Source organism: Muntiacus reevesi, chromosome 9 (genome assembly GCF_963930625.1).
Source record: "Muntiacus reevesi chromosome 9, mMunRee1.1, whole genome shotgun sequence".
NCBI classification, from domain to species: domain Eukaryota; kingdom Metazoa; phylum Chordata; class Mammalia; order Artiodactyla; family Cervidae; genus Muntiacus; species Muntiacus reevesi.
Genome location: NC_089257.1, coordinates 57,623,043 through 57,643,272, shown reverse-complemented (window position 1 = coordinate 57,643,272; position 20,230 = coordinate 57,623,043). Strand labels below are relative to the sequence as shown.

The 20,230-nt window shown below is 40.4% G+C and overlaps 1 pseudogene; it reads left to right on the top strand.

Annotated features, from left to right (window-relative positions):
- The first annotated feature begins 18,571 nt into the window (after window positions 1–18,571).
- Window positions 18,572–19,306, top strand: LOC136174903 (large ribosomal subunit protein uL30 pseudogene; annotated as a pseudogene).
- Window positions 19,307–20,230: the final 924 nt, after the last annotated feature.

Genomic DNA, 20,230 nt, shown 5'->3' with positions numbered 1-20,230 from the left:
GTCAATTTTTTTATATGTCTTCAACTAATTTTTATGATGACCATGCATTAATTTAGGTTTCCCTGGTGTCTCAGATGGTAAAGAAGCTGCCTGTAATGCAGAAGACCCAGGTTTGATCCCTGGGTTGGGGAGATCCCCTGGAGAAGGGCATGCCAACCCACTGCAGTATTCTTGCCTGGAGAATTCCATGGACAGAGGAGACTGTTGTGCTATAGTCCATGGGTTCACAAAGAGTTGGATGTGACTGAGTGACTAACATACACACATGCCTTAATTTATACTTAGCAAAAAGTTGTTAAAAGGAAAAAAACTAAGTCTTATTATGAAAATTGGCAAAAGCATTAATGGAAATGAATCATGAAATTTCAGAGAAGGAAAGAGTGGCTGATTTGGAGAAACTGGAGAGGAATGAAAACTGGGGAAAGGGGATGTTTTGGGTGGATTTTTGTTCTGGCAGGAGAGAAATCACAAAGTGAAAACTTGGCAAGAAGAATTTTCAACTCTAGAAACTGCTGGGAATAGCTCCCCAGCAGCTGTGGGCAGGCCTGCCTTAACCAAGCTTGTCCTAACTTATCCTACAGCTATAGACATTCAGGGTTCTTGAAGCTCATTTTTTTTTCAAATGTTTATCTTCAGGTCTTGCTTTAAAAGATCAGACAAGATGTGACTGGGTTGGATTTCCTAGGAAGTAAAGTTGAACAGGCAAATAGCTTTAGAAGAACATTTTTAAACTTATGACATAAACATTTCTCCTAAAATATATGGTAGGCAATTAGTTAGGAGAGAAGCAGAGAGTACTAGGGCTTTTATGAAGAAGGAGATGGAATACAGAAGATTATGGAAGGTAAAATGTGAAACTGTAGGCAGAAAAAAAATTTTAATGGCCACACAGTCATAGTTGTTCAGTCGCTCAGTCATGTCCAACTCTATGTGACCCCATGGTCTACAGTTTTCCAGGCTTCCCTGTCCTTCACTATCTCCCAGAGTTTGCTCAAACTCATGTCCACTGAGTTGGTGATGCCGTCCAAACATCTCATCCTCTGTAGCCCTCTTCTCCTCCTGTCCTCAATATTTCCTGGCATTAGAGTGTTTTCCAGTGAGTCAGCTCTTTGCTTCAGGTGTCCAAAGACCATGGTTTTAAACTTAAAATCTGGTGAAGTCCCTGTAAGCAAGATATCTTCAACATGCTTAGATAACTGGGATCCCATTTCCTAGAGGCTTTTCCTCTAGAGAACGATTTTTCAAATGACATAAGCAGTTTATATATGCAATGGCTCAATTTAAAGAGCTTACAAGTCAATCCCAGCCAGTTCAAAGAAGACAGCTTGATTCTAGAGAAGCCAGGTTAAAGTCTTTTTAAAGCTAGTTACTAGAGGACAGCCCTTCCAAAGGAAGAGACCAAAGACTGAAAAACTGGCACAGTTTTATTTGAAGCAACCCTTCTGGAAGGCATTGAACTAGATTACTTTTTCATATCCTAACCAAAAATAAACTCAATGAATTAAAGAGTTAAATGTAAGACCTGAACCCATAAAACTCCTAGAAGAAAACATAGGCAATACACTCTTTGACATTTCTCATATCAATATTTTTTGGATCTATCTTCTTAGGCAAGGGAAACAAAAGCAAAAATAAACAAATGATACTGCATCAAACTAAAAATCTTTACACCATGAAGGGAACTATCAACAAAAATTAAATGTCTGCTTACTGAATGGGAGAGGATGTTTGCAAACAATATAGCCAATACAAGCGTTAATATCTAAAATACACAAAGAACTCCTACTACCTAATAGAAAAAAAATAATCCAGTTAAAAAATGGGCAGACTACCTGAGCTGACATTTTTCAAAAAAAGACATATCAATGGCCAACAGACATGTGAAACAGTGAATAACATCCATAATCCTTAATGTAAATCAAAACCACAGTGAGATATCACTTAACACCTGTCAGAGTGACTATATCAAAAACAAAAAATATCAAGTGTTGGTGAGGATGTGGAGGAAAGAGAACACTCATGCATTATTGGTGAGAATGTAAATATAAAACAGTTGGGATGTTCCTCAAAAAATTAAAAATAAAACCACTATATGAACCGGCAAAAAACAGAACCAACAACTCTACTTATGGGTGTTTTTTCAAAGAAAGCAAAAACACTAATTTGAAACAATACATGCATTCCTATAGGGCTTCCCAGGTGGTGGTGCTAGTGTTAAAGAACCTGCTGGCCAATGCAGGAGATGTAAGAAATGTGGGTTTGATCCCTGGGTTGGGAAGATTCCCAGGAGGAGGGCATGGCAACCCACTCCAGTATTCTTGCCTTGAGAATCCCATGGACAGAAGAGCCTGGCAGGCTACAGTCTATTGGATCACAAAGAGTCAGACACGACCGAAGTGACTTAGCATGCATAGCATGCATGGAGATAAAATATATGGTATGGAGAATATAGTCAATAATATTTAATATCTTTGTATGGCGACAGATGGTAGCTAGACTTATTGTGGTGATCATAATATATGACTATATATCTTTTTCAAACTGTCATAGTATATTTACACAGAACGTAGTCATAAACAATATTTTACAGATCAGGATCATACCTGAACACACGTTCTCACACTACAATGAAGTTAAATTAGAAGGAAATACTAGATAATCAAGAACAGATGACTATAAATATCCCCCTATTTTGGAAATTTTAAAATCACACTTTTATTTATTTATTTCATTTATTTTTATTAGTTGGAGGCCAACCATTTCACAACATTAAAATCACACTTTTAATAAAATCTGAGTGAAAAAGGAATTCATAAAATATATCATTAGAAAATGCTTAGGGAATTCCCTGGCGGTTCTGGTGGTTAGGACTTGGCACTTTCACTGTCAGGGCTAGAGTTCAGTGCCTGGTTGGGAAACCAAGATCCCTCAAGGTGTGTGTGCAGTGCAGCAAAAAAAAAAAAAAAAAAAAAAAAAAGAGAGAGAGCGAGAGAGAAGAAAATGCTTGGAACTGAATGATAATGAAAATATCATGTACCTCTGGAAGAAGAGGAAAAAAACCTTTCCTCTACCCTTCTAATTGCATCTGGCTGATCTAAGAATTAAATTTGACATGAAACAGATTAATAGGAGAAAAACAAATGTTGGGGCCCAGGACAGGATACCACAAACTTTTAATTAAAGTTACTTAAGAAATGGCTAGTGCAAGGGGGACCCTTTTACCCTCCTCTCTGTCTTCCTGAAAGCAGGAAATAAATCTCCCTGTGAAAGTTACCCTCCCTGAACACAGAGGTAGAGACATCCTTATCACCCAGGCAGACAATTCAGGCTTGAGAAGCCTGTATAAACAAACCTTGTAATTTCTTTACTAATTTACTACCTGGTCTTAGATGTAAGTTTCTTTGTCTTGTCAATTTCTCTCAAATTCAGTTTTTCTTTGTCTAAGAATTATAAAAACTGCCTGCTTTGGTTACTTTTGGGTTCAGTTGTGTCCAACATTTTTGTGACCCCATGGGCTGCAGCCCTCCAGGCTCCTCTGTCCATGCGATTTCCCAGGCAAGAATACTGGAGTGGGGTGCCATTTCCTTCTCCAGGGGATCTTCCCAGCCCAGGGATCGAACCTGCATCTCCTGAGTCTCCTGCATTGCAGGTGGATTCTTTACCACTGAGCCACCTGGAATCCCAGACCCTGTATTCACAACAAGAGAAGCCACTGCAGTGAGAAGCCCATGCGCCACAATTAAAGTAGCCCTGGGCCGCCCCAACTAGAGAAAGCCTGAACCCAGGAAAGAAGACACAGTGCAGACAAAAATTTAAAAAAAAAAAAAAAAAGAAAGAAAAAGTTTGGTAAATAAGTGTGCTGGACCATGAAGTGACAACGGGACCCAGAGCAAACTCTAATCTCTGGATCCTGCCAGGTTTCCCCACCACACTTAGTCCATATTTGCAAGTATCTTTGGTGATTGCCCTGTCTGAGAACAGGCCCTTTATCCAAAGTCTTTTAGGTAGTATAGGGGGAGGTAACATAAAGGACTTTCTGAATCTTCTATTTCTTAAAAACAATTGGCCTAAATTAATCTTCATGCCAAAGAGTCACATTTTGGGGTAGCAAATTTTGTTCCTCATACATATGAAAATATATGCAACATTGCTAAAGAAGTATAATTAAAGGAATTTTTTTTAAGCTTTAAATGTTTAGAATTGCTTCTTAGAAAAGCAAACTGAAAACTGATGTGGCAAGCATCCAGTATAGTAAGTTATGGGGGGGGCAAAAAATAACGAATTCCTGGAGGCGTGTTTTCTTGTAAAGAGACTACCACCCAATTTCAGCAGAAGGAGTAGGACTGACTTATCTGATTGGCACTTTGGGGAGAAAAGACTGAACATGTTTGACCAGCCTTTCTGGAGTTTTCTTTTTCACAACTTGCCGCCTCCTGAGAGGGTGCATAGGATCTCAGCCTAAGTTCTCACCGTGCGTAAGCTTAGTCGAGCAAGTTCTACGTCTGATGAGATGTTCATCTCGTTGGCAGAACTACTCATAACCAGAGTGTGTGACCTCTAATTCCTTGATGACATATATAGGAAAGTCAAAGCCGTGTTCTCCTATTTACTCTATCAGCTGTAAAGGAGACAGCTCCATTTTCATCTGTCTCTTGTGTCTTATGCCATAGTTAGTTTAATTTATTTCTTCATTTGACAAGTACTGCTGAAACTGTATAATCCAGACTGGGACTTGAACCCACAGTCTTTTAACTGAGATCACACCCGGTCTCAGGACTTAATGAAGCTCAGGTTCCTGATGTCTGATAGCAGGAAGAATTCAGTGAGCAACAAAGTGGTAGGTAAAACATAGATTTAATTAGAGAGAACACACCCCACAGACAGAGTGTGGGCCATCTCAGAAGGTGAGAGTGACCCCAGGGTACGGGGTTGTCAGTTTTTATAGGGGTGGGTCATTTCATAGGCTAATGGGTGGGAGGAGTATTCCAAGTATTTGGGGGAAGGGGTGGAGATTTCTAGGAATTGGGCCCACTTTTTGACCTTTGTGGTTGCCGTTGGAACTGCCATGGCCCCTGTAGGTGAGTCCTGTAACGCGCTGATAAACATATACTGAGCTCAAGGTCTAGTGGAAGCCAACTGGCCTGCCATCTTGGATCTATTTGCTTCTAGTCAGTTTAGGCTGTGTCCTTGGGCCATGTTATTCTTTTAAAGGTTGTGTCCTGCCCTCTTCCCTCCAGTCTGACTATGATACAGAAATTGTGGGCCAAAAAAAAAAAAAGAAAGAAATTATGGGCAGGGAATTTTTTATTTATTTGGGGGGGGATATATTTAGGCAAGGGACACGCCTTTCCTTGGCATTTGCTTTGCATTGCAGGTGGAGGTAGCCATTCAGCACCCCACTTTCCCTATCAGAGGAGAATTTCTGAGTTCAATAGTCATATAAACTGCAATCTCTAAGGAGAATGGGTGTAGTATGGTGTGATATAGGCAATTTGTATGCTGACTTTTATTTTTCAGGTAATGAAATTTCACCTGGCTTGATTTCTAGCTTTTTCTCTCACGTTACAATCAAGGCATATATCTAGAGTATGTGTGTGTGTTCAGGCACTCAGGGATGTCTGACTCTTTGCGACCCTATGAACTGTAGCCTGCCAGGCTCCTCTGTCCATGGGATTTCCCAGGCAAGAATACTGGCGTGGGTTGACATTTTCTCCTCCAGGGGATCTTCCTGCCCCGGGGATTGTACCCTTGTCTCTTGCGTCTTTTACATCAGCAGGTGGATTCTTTACCACTAGCAACACCTGAGAAGCCTCATATATTTAGGGTGCCTTACATTAATTAATATTCTCTTCGTTTAAAGGACCTGAGAAGATTCAAGATGACTCATGGATATTATCCTTTTAATGCAAAATGTTGACAGAAGATACCCACATGTAAATGGTTATGTAAACCTCTCTCTTCACTGTGTTCTACATCTCTTTCTTCTTTCTAAGCTTTTTAATGTTTTGTCTTTCTTTATCTGTGACTAGCACATAATGGACCCCTCTAATGTCTCAGAAGTTCTTATGGTACTCCCAGATTGTGCTTTAATGGTGAATAATTCTTTTTCCATTAACTTGTCTTCTTTTTCTCTATTTAAGACATTCCTTATCTGGCAAGGTGAGGTCATGGTATATATGAGGGTAAGCATTTAACATCCATTTCTCTACTGGAGAAGTTTTATTTGTTTTGCCTAGATAATATTTTTATGGTGTCCATTTGGGATCATGGTTAGATAGTTACAATTACAGTAGGAGTTCTTTTCCTTCTCCGCATTTTTTTTTTTTGGCTTCATGGTGCAGCTTGCAGAATCTTATTTTCCCAACCAGGAACTGAACTTGGGCCTTGGCAGTGAAAGTGCTGAGTCCTAACCACCAGACTGCCAGGAAATTCTTTTCTTCTTTTCATTTGTGATGTAGGATGTATGAAATTTAGTATGATAGGTGTATGCTAGATATTTCAAAGACATGTTTTAAAAGAAGCAGCCTCGCCATCAGGATATTATAAGCTCTCAGACCCTTCCGGGCACTTTTTAGTGCTTATTGGCAGGTATATTAGTCTGCTCAGGCTGCCATAACAGAAGACCACAAAATAGGTGGCTTGAATAACAGAAGTTTATTTTCTCGTGGGTCTGGAGGCTGGAAGTCGAAGGTCAAAGTGCTGGCAGAGTTGGTCTCTGGTGATGCCTTCCCTCCTGGCTCGTAGATGGCCACTTTCCCTGTCCCCCCCCCCACCCTTTTTTCTTTTGGCCATGCTGCACGGTGTGTGGAATCTTAGTTCCCTGACCAGGGATTGAAACCAAGCCCTTCTGCACTGGGAGTGTGGAGTCTTAACCACTGGACCACCAGGAAAGGCCCTCTTGTGCCATTCTTAGAAGACCTTTCCTCTCTGTTCATGCTTTGGGAGTTCGTCCTTTTCTGCCGAGATGGTCATATGGGATTTGATCTCTTCCTGATGACCTCGTTTAACCTTCCTTCCTTCCTTCAAGGCTTTATCTTCAAATAGTCACATTGAGGACCTCATCTTATAAATTTTTGGGGGGGACACAATTCAATCCATAAAAGCAGGTGACTTATTTCACAAGCTGTCTGGGGCCCACAAGAAGGAAGGAGCACCAGATCAAACTCTTAAAGGAAATCACTGAAAGTTTTACTTTTCCTTCACTCTTGGCTCCACTCTCTTTTCTTTTTTATCGGCTGTGCTATACAGCCTGCAGGATCTTAGTTCCCCAATCAGGGCTGGAACCCAACCTCAGCAGTGAGAATGCGGAGTCCTAACCACTAGACCCACCAGGGAATTCCTACCCTTTTTTTCCGAGATTGCTGGTTTCTGAATGGTGGGAGGGACTAGGAATAAGTGAGGAAGAATTTAGAAAAGATGTTGCCATAGAGATCGGCTTATTCTGTGTAAACTTTGGAGACTTCTGGTTTCTGTCAAGAGGGTGAAGCAACATGTATTGTTGGCTCCCTCACAGAAAAACAATCTGGGAGGAACCAGGAAGCAAGAGGGAAGCATGGTTTCCAGAATCTAACAACAATTACCAGGGGACAACAAAATTCATGCACCAAAAACTCCAGGGAGACAAAAGGTTGTCTTTTTTTCTTGTAAGAGGTGAATAGTTGCAACTTAGTTTCACCAGGCAGGAAGAGGAGGCTTCATGAGGCTAGATTAGTCAGTGAGCACCTGGTTGAGCTCCCTGCATCATACAGAAAATTACCACTGGTTATCTATTTTACCAATGATAATGTATATATTTCAATGCTACTCTCTTAATTCATCCCACCCTCTCCTACTCTCAGTGTATCCACAAGTCTGTTCTCTGTGTTCACATCCCTCTTCATCCTATACTTTAAAAGGGCCAATCAGATAACTCACTGTCTTCTTTTTGGTTGATTCCACCAGAAAAACTGAACCAACAAATTCTAGTGCCTTACTAGCCAAAGTGTGATATGTGAATAACATCAAATGTGATGGAAGATCACTGGAAATACAAAACACTGGACCGCATTCAAAACCAGTGAATTAGAACCTGCATTTTAAACGGATTTTTTAGACAATTTGTATGCATGTTTTATCTTGACATCAGGGCCTAGGGCAGGTCATCCTAAAATAGGACTCAATGGCATACTTATTTTTTTGAAATTAAGTTGCTTAAGAAGTGTCCCATACAAGAGGAAAAATTTGACTCTCTCAGAATCAGGAAATAAATGTCCCATAGAAAGGTACCTTCCCTGCACTGGGAGGTAAAAAACGACATTCTTATCACCAGAGATAGAAAATACAGGGACATGAAGCCTGTATAAGTAAATCTTGTTACTTTTCTAGTGATTTACTATCCAAGCCCCAATTTAGCTTGCATTTCTTACTTAGTAAGCACCCAAACCTCAGTATCTTTGTCCTGGCAATTTCTTTCAAATTTATTTTTCTTTGTCTAAAAAAGTATAAACGCTGCCTCCTGTGGCCACTTCTTAGATCCTATGTTTATGAGACTTCTGTGTGAGTGGATTAAATTTGTTTCTCTTTCGCTTGTTTTGTGCCAATTTTATTATTAGCGCAGCCATAAGAACTGACAGGGGTGGAGGGGGAAATTTTCCCTTCCCTGACATTGAGAAGCATTTTTATACATCTGGACCAAGGCTAATGGTGTAGAAAACACAACCACCTTAATTTAGAATTGGAGAAACTGAAAAAAATAGAAATGTAGTGACTTGCATGAAACTACTGATCTAGTTTATGGCTGGACCATGATTGGAACCCAGGATAACTGATTTTTATTCAAGGGTTATTTCTAAACCACAATATAGTTTGTCATTTTCAGGTTTCCCAGAGTTAGCATCTGGTCAGGTTTTCTTTTCTTCATCAGTTTGTCATCAGCCTCAGCTGTTCCTGTCAGCTGCTCATATATCTGTCAATCCCAGTTTTGGTTCATATGGAGGAGACAGCTGTGTGTTCCTCTTGCCAGTGCCTTTTTGGCATTGCTTAGTTGCCGTTCTCATGCATGAAAAGCAGAGAGCACAGATAGACTTTCTATCAAATATGCCTCATGAGCCATGTCCAAAGTACAAGTTTATATCACCTTAAAGATCTTCACAGAAATGAGAATACTTTGAGTTTATAGAACAGGCTCACTCATGATTTCCTTGTCACATCTGCTATAGAAGACTTCTATTTTTCAATTTCTTAAACATCATTCCTTGCTAAACAGAATTCCAGTCTTCCATCCTGTGAATGATTCTGTTCCAAAACCGGGATGCTTCTAGGTTGGATGTTGGAAATACATTGCCATGTGAATTATTAAGCTTTTCAAATGCCAACTGCTTTAAAGTCTAAAGTCTTCATCACTAAATGCCTTTTATCCAGGACACAATCTGTAAACAATAAAATGTTCATTATTCATGTTTGCGCAATACACTTCTGCCAACATTTTAATATTTGTGTCTAAGCTGGAAATCAATAGAAAGGGACATGGCTGGGACCCTGCGATTCCAGATTCTCAATTTTGTGACCAGCTGTCTTCAGCAGCTGCAGTCCCTCCCATGAGTCCCTGGAGGATATGGGCAAGAGAAGGAATGTTCTTTGTTACTGGCCTTGGAGCCCAATCTCAATGTATTTCTTTGATGGGCTGAATTGGATGATGTGAGGTATGCCAAGGCTTCTCTCATCTGTTAGAGGAGGGAGATTCATGACTAAAAAGTAGCTTCAGTTCACACCTTAAGTTCATACTCTAATACTAATCCTTGATATCTTACCACTCTGATGGACTAAAGAAGCATAGAAGGGAATCAACAAACAAAAATCAGTTGCATATCTATTCATTAACAGTGAACCATCCAAAAAGATAATTGTTTTAAATTTTTATTTTCTTGGGCTCCAAAATCACTGTGGATGGTGACTGCAGCCAAGAAGTTAAAAGATGCTTGCTCCTTGGAAGAAATACGATAACAAACCTAGACAGCATATTAAATAGCAGAGACATCACTTTGCCGACAAAGATCTGTATAGTCAAAGCTATGATTTTTTCAGTAGTCATGTAGAGGTGTGAGAGATGGACCATAAAGAAGGCTGAACACCAAGGAATTGATCCCTTCAAACTGTGCTACTGGAGAAGACTCTTGAGAGTCCCTTGGACTGCAAAGAGATCAAACCAGTCAATCCTCAGGGAAATCAACCCGAATAATCATTGGGAGGACTAACGCTGAAGCTGAAGCTCCAATATTTTCACTATCTGATGTAAGAACTGACTCATTGGAAAAGACCCTGATGTGAGGCTGCCAGGGTTAATTCCATGACAGGCAGCCTGGACCTAAGTTTTAGCTTTCCCCGAAATGGTAAGATTCCCTACCCCCATCAGTTAACCTGAAGCCAGCCAATCAATATGCGCCCAGTAAGAGACAAAGGGAGAGCTGAAAAGCCCGCGAAAGCCCAGGTTTGAGAAAGCCCGCGAAAGTCTGTACCAATAGAATTGCTTTGCAAACATGTAACCAATCCGCTTAAGCCAGCTACTAATTGATTATGCATATCTTATAAATTTGTGTAACAGCTTGGGCTCAGGGCTTTTCTGACCCTGCACCACTGTGATGGGTGAGGCAGAAGGCCCTGGCTCGAGTCAGTAATAAACTTCCCTTTTTTTGCGAGTTGCATTGCCTTGGAAGCCTTCTCTCTTCCCGCTCGGGGATTCGGACATCGGGCATAACACCTGATGCTGGGAAAGATTGAGGCAAGAGGAGAAGGGGGCGACAGAGGATGAGGCGAAGTTCCAATCACTGGGCCGCCAGGGAGCTCCCTATAGAGGCAATACCTTAATGTGGGGATTAGGGTAGGGGAAGGGCGCTGCCTTTAGCGGTAGGGGACCCCAGGCTTTTCTTACTGCACCAACCACACACAGTGAGTGTGTGTGTAAATTTTAGCTGGTTCACTTATGTCATCCAAAGCAGCAAAACACCTAGGCCCTAATAGGTCTTGAATTTGAAACATGTCTCAGACTACAGTGTGAGCAGTGACCCCTATATTATGCAGTACAGTAAACTTGTTAATTACTCCTGTGACTGGCTGCTGTTGTTTGTTGTTGTTCAGTCACTCTGTTGTGTCTCTTTGTGACCCTATGCCCTGCAGCATGCCTGGTTTCCCTGTCCTTCACCATCTCCCAGAGTTTGCTCAAACTCCTGTCCATTGAGTCAGTGATGCTATCCAACCATCTCATCATCTGTCACCCTCTTCTGCTCCTACCCACAATCTTTCCCAACGACAGTGTCTTTTCCAGTAAGTCGGCTCTTTGCATCAGGTGGCCAAAGTATTGGAGCTTCAGCTTCATCATCAATCCTTCCAATGAATATTCAGGGTTGATTTCCTTTAGGATTGACTGGTTTGATCTCCTGTAGTCCAAGGGGCTCTCAAGAGTCTTCTTCAGCATCACAATTAGAAAGCATCAGTTATTCGGTGCTCAGCTGTCTTTATGGTCCAATTCTTACACCCATACATGACTATTGGAAAAACCACAGCTTTGACCTAAATGGGCCTTTGTTGGCAAAATGGTGTCTCTGTTTTTAAGATGCTGTCTAGGTTTGTCATAGCTTTTCTTCCAAGGAGCAAGAGTCTTTTCATTTCGTGGCTGCAGTCACCATCTGCAGTGATTCTGAAGCCCAAGAAAACAAAAACTGTCACTGTTTCCACTTTTCCCCCTTCTATTTGCCATGAAGTGATGGGACTGGATGCTAAGATCTTCGTCTTTTTGAATATTGAGTTTTAAGCCAGCTTTTTCATTCTCCTCTTTCACCTTCATGAAGAGATTCTTTAGTTCCTCTTCACTTTCTGCCACTAGAGTGGTATTTCTGCATGTCTGAGATTGTTGATATTTCTCCTGGCAATCTTGATTCCAGCTTGTGCTTCATCTAGCCCAGCGTTTCTCATGATGTACTTTGCATATAATTAAGTAAGCGGGGTAACAATGTACAGCCTTGACATACTTCTTTCCTAATTTTGAACCAGTCCATTGTTCCATGTCTGGTTCTAACTTGCTTCTTGACCTGCATACACGTTTCTCAGGAGACAGGTAAGGTGGTCTGGTATGGAGGTTAGATAGAAGTGAAAGGGAGGGTGGCATGTGTGTGTCTTGTACTCCCTCTTGTGGTTGCAGTGTATTACTAACAAAACCTAGTTTTCAGATTTAACCCCAAGAGGATCAGGGACTCCCTTATGGTATCTAACGATGAGAAAAACAAGCACCCACACAAAAAAAGTGATGAGGTATTAAAAAGGCAGAGCAAACATTTCTAGCAGTAAGGCTCAGCCTGGTCAATTACTAGATTGAGAGAGTGGGTTTTCAGTTTGCCACTAAGGTGAATTTATAAACAAATCCTTTTGACTGTCATATATTTGATTATGTAGGGAAAAAAAATTCGCCACCGCAAAATGTGTCTCTTTGGCATGAGGATTAATTTTAGGCTGATGATTTTTAAAAAATCAAAAACTTAAGGAGTCTTTCTTTTTACCTCCCCCTTGGCTGCCCAAAGAATTTAGACGAAGGGCTCGTTCCCAGAATAGAGCTATCACCAGAGGTGTCTGTAAAGAATGTGGACCAGGTGTGGTGGGGAAATCTGGCAGGACCTGGAGACCAAAGTCCACTCTGGGTCCTATTATCTCTGCCTGGCTCAGCAAACATTTGTTTTTCCATGGCTCTGTGAATTGACCTTTCTCTCCTTTGAAGTTCCAAACCACTACCCTCAGCATCCTCTTTTGTCTTTAGCTGAAGATGGTATTTAAAACGAGGGCTTTGGTCTTTTTGCTAAGTTACTCAGTTTCCCTGGGTCTCTCCCAAGTATGCGTGCATGTGTACTAAGTCACTTCAGTTATGTTACACTCTTTGCGACCCTATAGACTATAGCCCACCAGGCTCCTCTGTCCATGGGATTCTCCAGGCAAGAATTCTCCAACCAAGAGTTGCTATGCCCTCCTCCAGGGGATCTTCCCAACCCAGGGATAGAACCTAAATCTCTTGCGTCTCTGCATTGGTAGATGGGTTCTTTATGACTCATGCCACCTGGAAGCCCCTCCCAAATATATATTATTAAAATTTTGTTTGATTTTATAATGTTGATCTGTCCCATGTCAATTTGCTTCTTAGACCAACCGGAAGAACCTAGAAAGGTAGAAGAAAATCTCTTCCTCCCTGACAATTGACTATATTGAAATATTAGGGGTTACATTGATAAAGATAACAGTATCCAGGAAATATTTCTAGGGAATGCCCTGGAGGTCCAGTGGTTAGGACTCCACACTTCCACTGCCAGAGGCCTGGGTTTGATTTCTGGTAAGGGAACTAAGATCCCACAAATTGTGCAGTATGGCCCAACAAAAAACAAAGAAAAAGCCAGAAAATATTTCTAATATATGTTAACTCCTCTCAAACGTTGAAGGCATTCTTGAAATCCCATTTCCAAAACTTGTAATCTTTCTGACTCCTCTTTCTCTCACCCATATCTGGTAGGACAAGCATGTTCACACTGCCCTACAGGTTTCCTTTCCTGAATTCCCCTGGGGTTATGTATAACAATACACATTGTTATATTATTGTTATATGTAACAATATACATTGTTACATATAATATATACATTGTTACATATAACAATATTCCCCCTTCTTTGCATGCCTTGAAAATTTTGTTTGGAGGCTAAATGTTGCCTTTAATTGTCATGGATTGGGTTTGTATTCTTTTAGGGTGGATTAGACTTTGTTCTCCCAGGCACTTATGTTACTTGTGGACCGGGTTGATCCTTTTAGGTATTGTTTTAAAAATTGTCTTAAGGAAAAGCTTGGTTTGTTCTTGCAATAGGGATAATTTATCCCCCTTACTCTTAATAATGCCTCATTTTTTAAAAGGTTTTTCCTGTCGGGCTGGTGGGAACAAAAGCTGTTTCCATCCCTATGAGATCACTGGGAATTATTTGCTTACTGATTTCTTGTGTATTTGTTCATACTTTCAGGTAAAAAAATTTTTCATGTGTGCTGAGATCTGTAATTCAGCCCAAATCCCAAGGGGCCCCCTTTGCCTGTTTGCAGAGTTCTCTTTCTACGCAACTCTCCCATTTCTGGTCCTCTTCCCTGGAAATGCCAGTCAAGTCATCTGGCCTCCCTGAACTCGGATGTCTGCTCATTTCAGAGCCACTGCCAGCCTCCTGCCCCATCTCTGTGCTGCGGCCTGCAAACAGCATTTAGCCTGCAGGTTGGGGCAATTGTAGGGCTCACTTTGTTTCCCTTCTCTCACTGATTACAATTCTGCACTGCTTGTTGTTAGATGTCTGAAGACTTTCTGTATGTACTTTTGACATTACTTAGTCACTTAAATCAACAGGTTAAATAAAATCTCCATCACGTTCAAAATCAAAAGTATTAATTACATTAGTTTTAGAATGTCTCATTCACACATTTTCTTATGTATCATTAAAAAAAATAAATTAAAATATGAATTACTTAGGGGTAGAATTCATGTTTTGTTTATATCTTCAGAACCTCCCATAGAATTTTACACACGGTCCTTAAAAGGGTAGCCAATATTTACTCAGTGATGCACTGATATAAGTGCTTTTAAGTTTATCATACAATAACCCTACATCATAGAAATTACTATAAAATTCATTTATTAATAAGGAAACTGAGGTATGAAGAGATTAAATAACTTTCCCATGATCATACTGGCAGTAAATGTCAGAATGAATAAATTCAGAGACTGTGCTATACCAATTTAACAAGTGTACTGAACACATCTTTTATGAATAAATATCCGACTGAATATGAGTTATGAGGAAAAATGCTCTTCAAGTACACAATGGTAATGAAACCTTATAAACTAAAGCCTTTTGTCCCACTCCCAGAGTCAGAAAAAGTCAGAGAAGATTTAGATCACAAGTGATTTAGGGGACTGAAAAAAGGAGCGACAAACCTGGTTTTTGACGCAGTCGCTGGGGACTCTTTGTCTGGTGTCTTCCTTGTTTCATTATCAGGTGCCCGTGGCTCATAAAACGCAGAGCAGTTAAGCAGCTATCTAGAACTGCAGCAGAGTACTTATCCGCAGACACAATTAAACTCAGTTTTTGTAACTAATTTAATCATTTAATACCCATATGTTAATAGGTCTAATTAAGTACCTATGATAAGAATAATGTTCATCATTATAATAATCATATTAATAATACTGTTATATAATTTAAAAAATCAGATAGCAACTACATTGTAAGGCAAGTTTCCTGGTGATATATATTTTTAAAAACTATTTATTTATCTGACCCTGCCAGTCTTAGTTGGGGCACATGAGATATTCAATCTTTGTTGCAGTATGCAGGATCTTTTTTTTTTTCTTTTTCCAGTTGCGACATGCAGACTCTTAGTTGCAGCCTGTGAGATCTAGTTCCCTCACCAGGCATCGAAACCTGAGGCCCCTCGACTAAAAGGGCAGAGTCTCAGCCACTGGGCCACCAGGGGAAGTCCATCCTGATGATATGTATCTCTTCTTAAAGTTCATTTTGGGCCATCCGTCAAAAGGCTTGGTGACAATTTTCACCTTGTTGTTACCTAGCATGGTTCCACTTCTGGATTCATTCATTCCTATTTATCAGTATTTTTATAAACTTCTGCAAACAACTGTCCACTAGTGTCAGATACGACTGAGCAGCTAAACAACAACAAGGAATCTGTCTCTGTGGACTGGTTCTAACCAGCTCAAAATAATGTGGCTGAAGAATCTTCATGCTGAGATACGCTATAGTCATTGAATGGTAGGATAATTATTGGGTTTGGTTGTGTTGTGTTGTAGTTGTTGTTGATTGTGGATTCTGCCAGAAGAATGCAGTGTCGTCTTACCTTGCACCACCAGCTGCTGGCTGAGAGGAGAAACGCGGTAGATCTGGTTTCTTAACTGGTTGTTTCTAGGTTTGAGAGTGACTGGCGTCAGTTTGTGATTCTGGGAAGCTGGTCATTCTTTCCGACACTTGCAGTCCAGTGGCCGACGTTTTCTCAGGCTCCTGGAGTGCGGGCACAGAGAGGAGCCCTCCAGAGCAGAAACTACCCACCTCTTAAGAGGCTGCCTCACCTTCGTATTAGGGAGCTGCTGCCCTCTACCGGATAAACCTCTAGGTGCAAATTCCTGCTTTCAGGAAGATAGAGCAGCCGTCTAAAATGATTCCTTTTTTGATGCATCCATTGCCCCCCCGCCCACTGACCCGCCGCATCCCGCCACCCGCCCTCGCCCCACACCAAGTTTGTTTCCTTGGGGAGAAATGCAGTCACATAATCAAGATTGTACACAAGAATTTAATATTTCTTAAGTTGTTTGAATGGAATATTCTCTTTTAATCTCCTTAGTGAACTGAAGGATAGGGAATGGGAAATCCAGCCTTTCTGGTACTAGCTTCAGCACCTGCAGAAGCTAGCACCTTGTCTCAGGGATTGGTTTATCAGTTTCCAGTAGGACAAAGAAACGGATTTGTGGAACCTGGAATTAGTCCCAGGCATGTGCTTGGAATTAAGAGGTGGCTCTCTGGAAGAAAAAAAAGACAAAAAACCCTGACTTAAGTGTCAGTTTCCATTCCCTGGTGGCTCAGCAGTAAAAGAATCCACCTGCAATGCAGGAGATGCAGGAGACATGGGTTTGATCCCTGGGTGGGGAAGATCCCCTGGAGGAGGAAATGGCAACCCACCCCAGTATTCTTGCCTGGGAAAATCCCATGAACAGAGAAACCCGGCAAGCTACAGATCTTCTTTGCTGCTGCTGCTGCTAAGTCATTTCAGTCGTGTCCGACTCTGTGCAACCCCATAGACGTCCCCCGTCCCTGGGATACTCCAGGCAAGAACACGGGAGTGGGTTGCCATTTCCTTCTCCAATGCGTGAAAGTAAAAAGTGGAAGTGAAGTCGCTCAGTCGTATCCAACTCTTAGCGACCCCATAGACTGCAGCCTACCAGGCTCCTCCATCCATGGGATTTTCCAGGCAAGAGTACTGGAGTGGGGTGCCATTGCCTTCTCCAACAGACCTTCTTTACAGGGTCACAAACAGTCAGATATGACTGAGTGACTGAGCACGCATGCATTCACAAATATTCCTACCGTGGTTAATTTCAAATGACCCAGACTTAACAGTTGAATCATCCCTGAAAATTTAATAGTCAGCTCTCCTGAGCTAGTATGAGCTGATTCTCGCACACCACAGGGTAATCCACTTCTAAAGGGCAGAGACTACCAGCTAAACCTTTGAATCTAAGTTGAAAGTTTCAAAGATTTCCCAGGAGAAATAGCAAGCACAACAAAATCTTTTAAAAGGCAGTGGCTTTTAAAGAAAACTCTGTAACTTGCTCTGAATGTGGGTTCAATCCTTGGATCAGGGAGATCCCCTGGAGAAGGAAAAGGCAACCCACTCCAGTATTCTTGTCTGGAAAATCCCATGGACAGAGGAGTCTGGTGAGCCACAGTCCATAATGTCCCAAAGAGTTGGACACGACTGAACGACTTAACATACTCTGTAACTTGAGAGAAAGATGAAAGTTTACCTCTTATGGTGCTTGCAAAGATAGCTATGTCATAGGTTATGGCTTGAACAAATAGCTTAATAAATTATAAAAGTTGGTTGTCAGAGGAATAAGATAATTTTCTACTTAGATGGTTCCTAATTGAAAAAATGCTACAACAAGGGTAAACATTAGTGTTCATCAAAAGATACCAGAAGGAAATTTTTTTAAAAAGCAAAATTCATTAGACACCTTTGCAGTTGCTAGGATTAAGATTTATTACTCTAAAAATTGATAAATAAAGGGAAATAAAGCATTTAAAAAGAATTAGTGCATGATTGTACATTATCATTTTGTTGAATCATAAGTTTGTTAAATATAAAACCAAATACATTACTCCATAAAAATGACTGAAAACAGATGAAAATAAAGGCCACAAACTGGGGGAAGATACTTGCAACATACATAATCAAAAGTATGATGTATATAAAGAACTCTTACTAATCAATAAAAAAGGAAAAAGAAATGAATATAAACTTCACAGTAGAGGAAGCCCAAATAGCTCCTCAATGTATAAAAATAGGGAATCTCATTGACAATCAGAAAAACACAAATTTAAACTACAATGTGATACTATTTATCACTCACCAACTTGACATAAAAAAACAAATATGGCCTAGAATGTGGAACAAAGAGGCCATGGATTCACTGCTTGTGGAAATATAAATACATAAAGTATATACATATGTAAATATATATATAACCATTTTGGAAAGACAAGTTGGTATTATCAGCTGCACTTCAACATAATCATATTCTATTTCACTTCTAGGTCTGTACCATTTGAACTGTCTTACCAGGATATGTGCACAACATTGTGATATTGAGACAGAAAAATAAAAAACACAAATGTCAAGATAAGCCATGATATATTCATGTTTTGCAATAATCTTCAGCACTGAAAATGAAAGAACTACTGTAACAGTCATCAACATGTTTGTATTTAAAGAACATATTGTTGTTCTTTCCTGGCTGGAACCATGGAGGGTGCAGAAGAGAAGAAAAAGAAGGTTCCTGCTGTGCCAGAAACCCTTCAGAAAAAGCAAAAGAATTTCGCAGAGCTTAAGATCAAGTGCCCGAGAAAGAAGTTTGCCCAAAAGATGCTTCGAAAGGCAAGGAGGAAGCTTATCTATGAAAAAGCTAAGCATTACCACAAGGAATACAGGCAGATGTGCAGAACTGAAATTTGAATGGCTAGGATGGCACGAAAAGCCGGCAACTTCTATGTACCTGCGGAACCCAAATTGGCATTTGTCATCAGGATCAGAGGTATCAACGGTGTGAGCCCAAAGGTTCTAAAGGTGCTGCAGCTCCTTCCCCTCCGGCAGATCTTCAATGACACCTTTGTGAAGCTCAACAAGGCATCAGTCAACATGCTGAGAATAGTGGAGCCATACATTGCATGGGGGTACCCACATCTGAAGTCTGTAAATGAATTGATCTACAAGCATGTTTATGGCAAAATCAACAAGAAGCAAACTGCCCCGACAGACAACGAGTTGATTGCTTGATCTCTTGGGAAATACAGAATCATCTGCATGGAGGACCTGATTCACGAGATATATACTATTGGAAAATGTTTCAACTTCCTGCGGCCCTTTAAATCGTCTTCTCCACAAGGTGGAATGAAGAAAAAGACCGCCCATTTTGTAGAAGGTGGAGATGATGGCAACAGGGAAGACCAGATCAACAGGCTTATTAGAAGGATGAACTAAGGTATCTACCAGGATTATTTTTGTAATCTGGTCAGTTAATAAACATCTGAAACAAATGGAAAAAAAATAAAAATAAAGAACATATTGTTGACCAAAATAAGTAAATGACCAGTGAACTATACAGCATAAATCTAGTTACAGAAGTTAAAAAGTGGCAAAATCTTGAAACTATATTGTTTATGGATACGCACATGTGATAAAAACTAATTTTAAAACAGGAAGGGAATGATAACCCTAAGTTTAGGATGGAAATTACCTTTGGAGAATGGGCAGAGAGAAATGTGCGGAAGAGAGAGGGACATGACAGGCTTCTCTGATGTTAGTAGTATCTGTTTTCTGGATTTCTTAGGGGGTTTCTTGGGGAGGAATACTTTTTTAAAAGTTTTAGCTGGTAAAGTAATATAAATTATTATACTAATTTTAATTATTCTGCCATTGATCCTTCTTAAGAACAAAAATTACATAAATTCTAAAACTACTCAACAAAAGATATGGGTATTCAATAAGAGCCTACTGTCTAACACAGGGAACTCTGCTCAGCTTTATGTGGCGGCCTGGATGGGAGGGGAGTGTGGGGAAGAATGGATACAGGTATGTGTATGGCTGAGTTCCTTTCTCATTGTTGTGAAACCATCACAACAATGTTCATCAGCTGTACCCCAATACAAAATAAAAAGCTTTTCTTAAAGAAAAGGTTTTGGGTATAGCACACATTGTTGCTTTTAAAAACTTTTTCCTGGAGTATAGTTGATTTACAATATTGTGTTAGTTTCAGGGGTGCAACAAAGTGATTCAGTTACACATGTATATTGTTTCTAGTCCATTGCCTTAACCACTCGGCCACGACTACACATACACGTATATTGTTTCTTAAATCAGTCTGTTGTGTGTCTGATTCTTTTGCAACCCCATAGACTGTAGCCC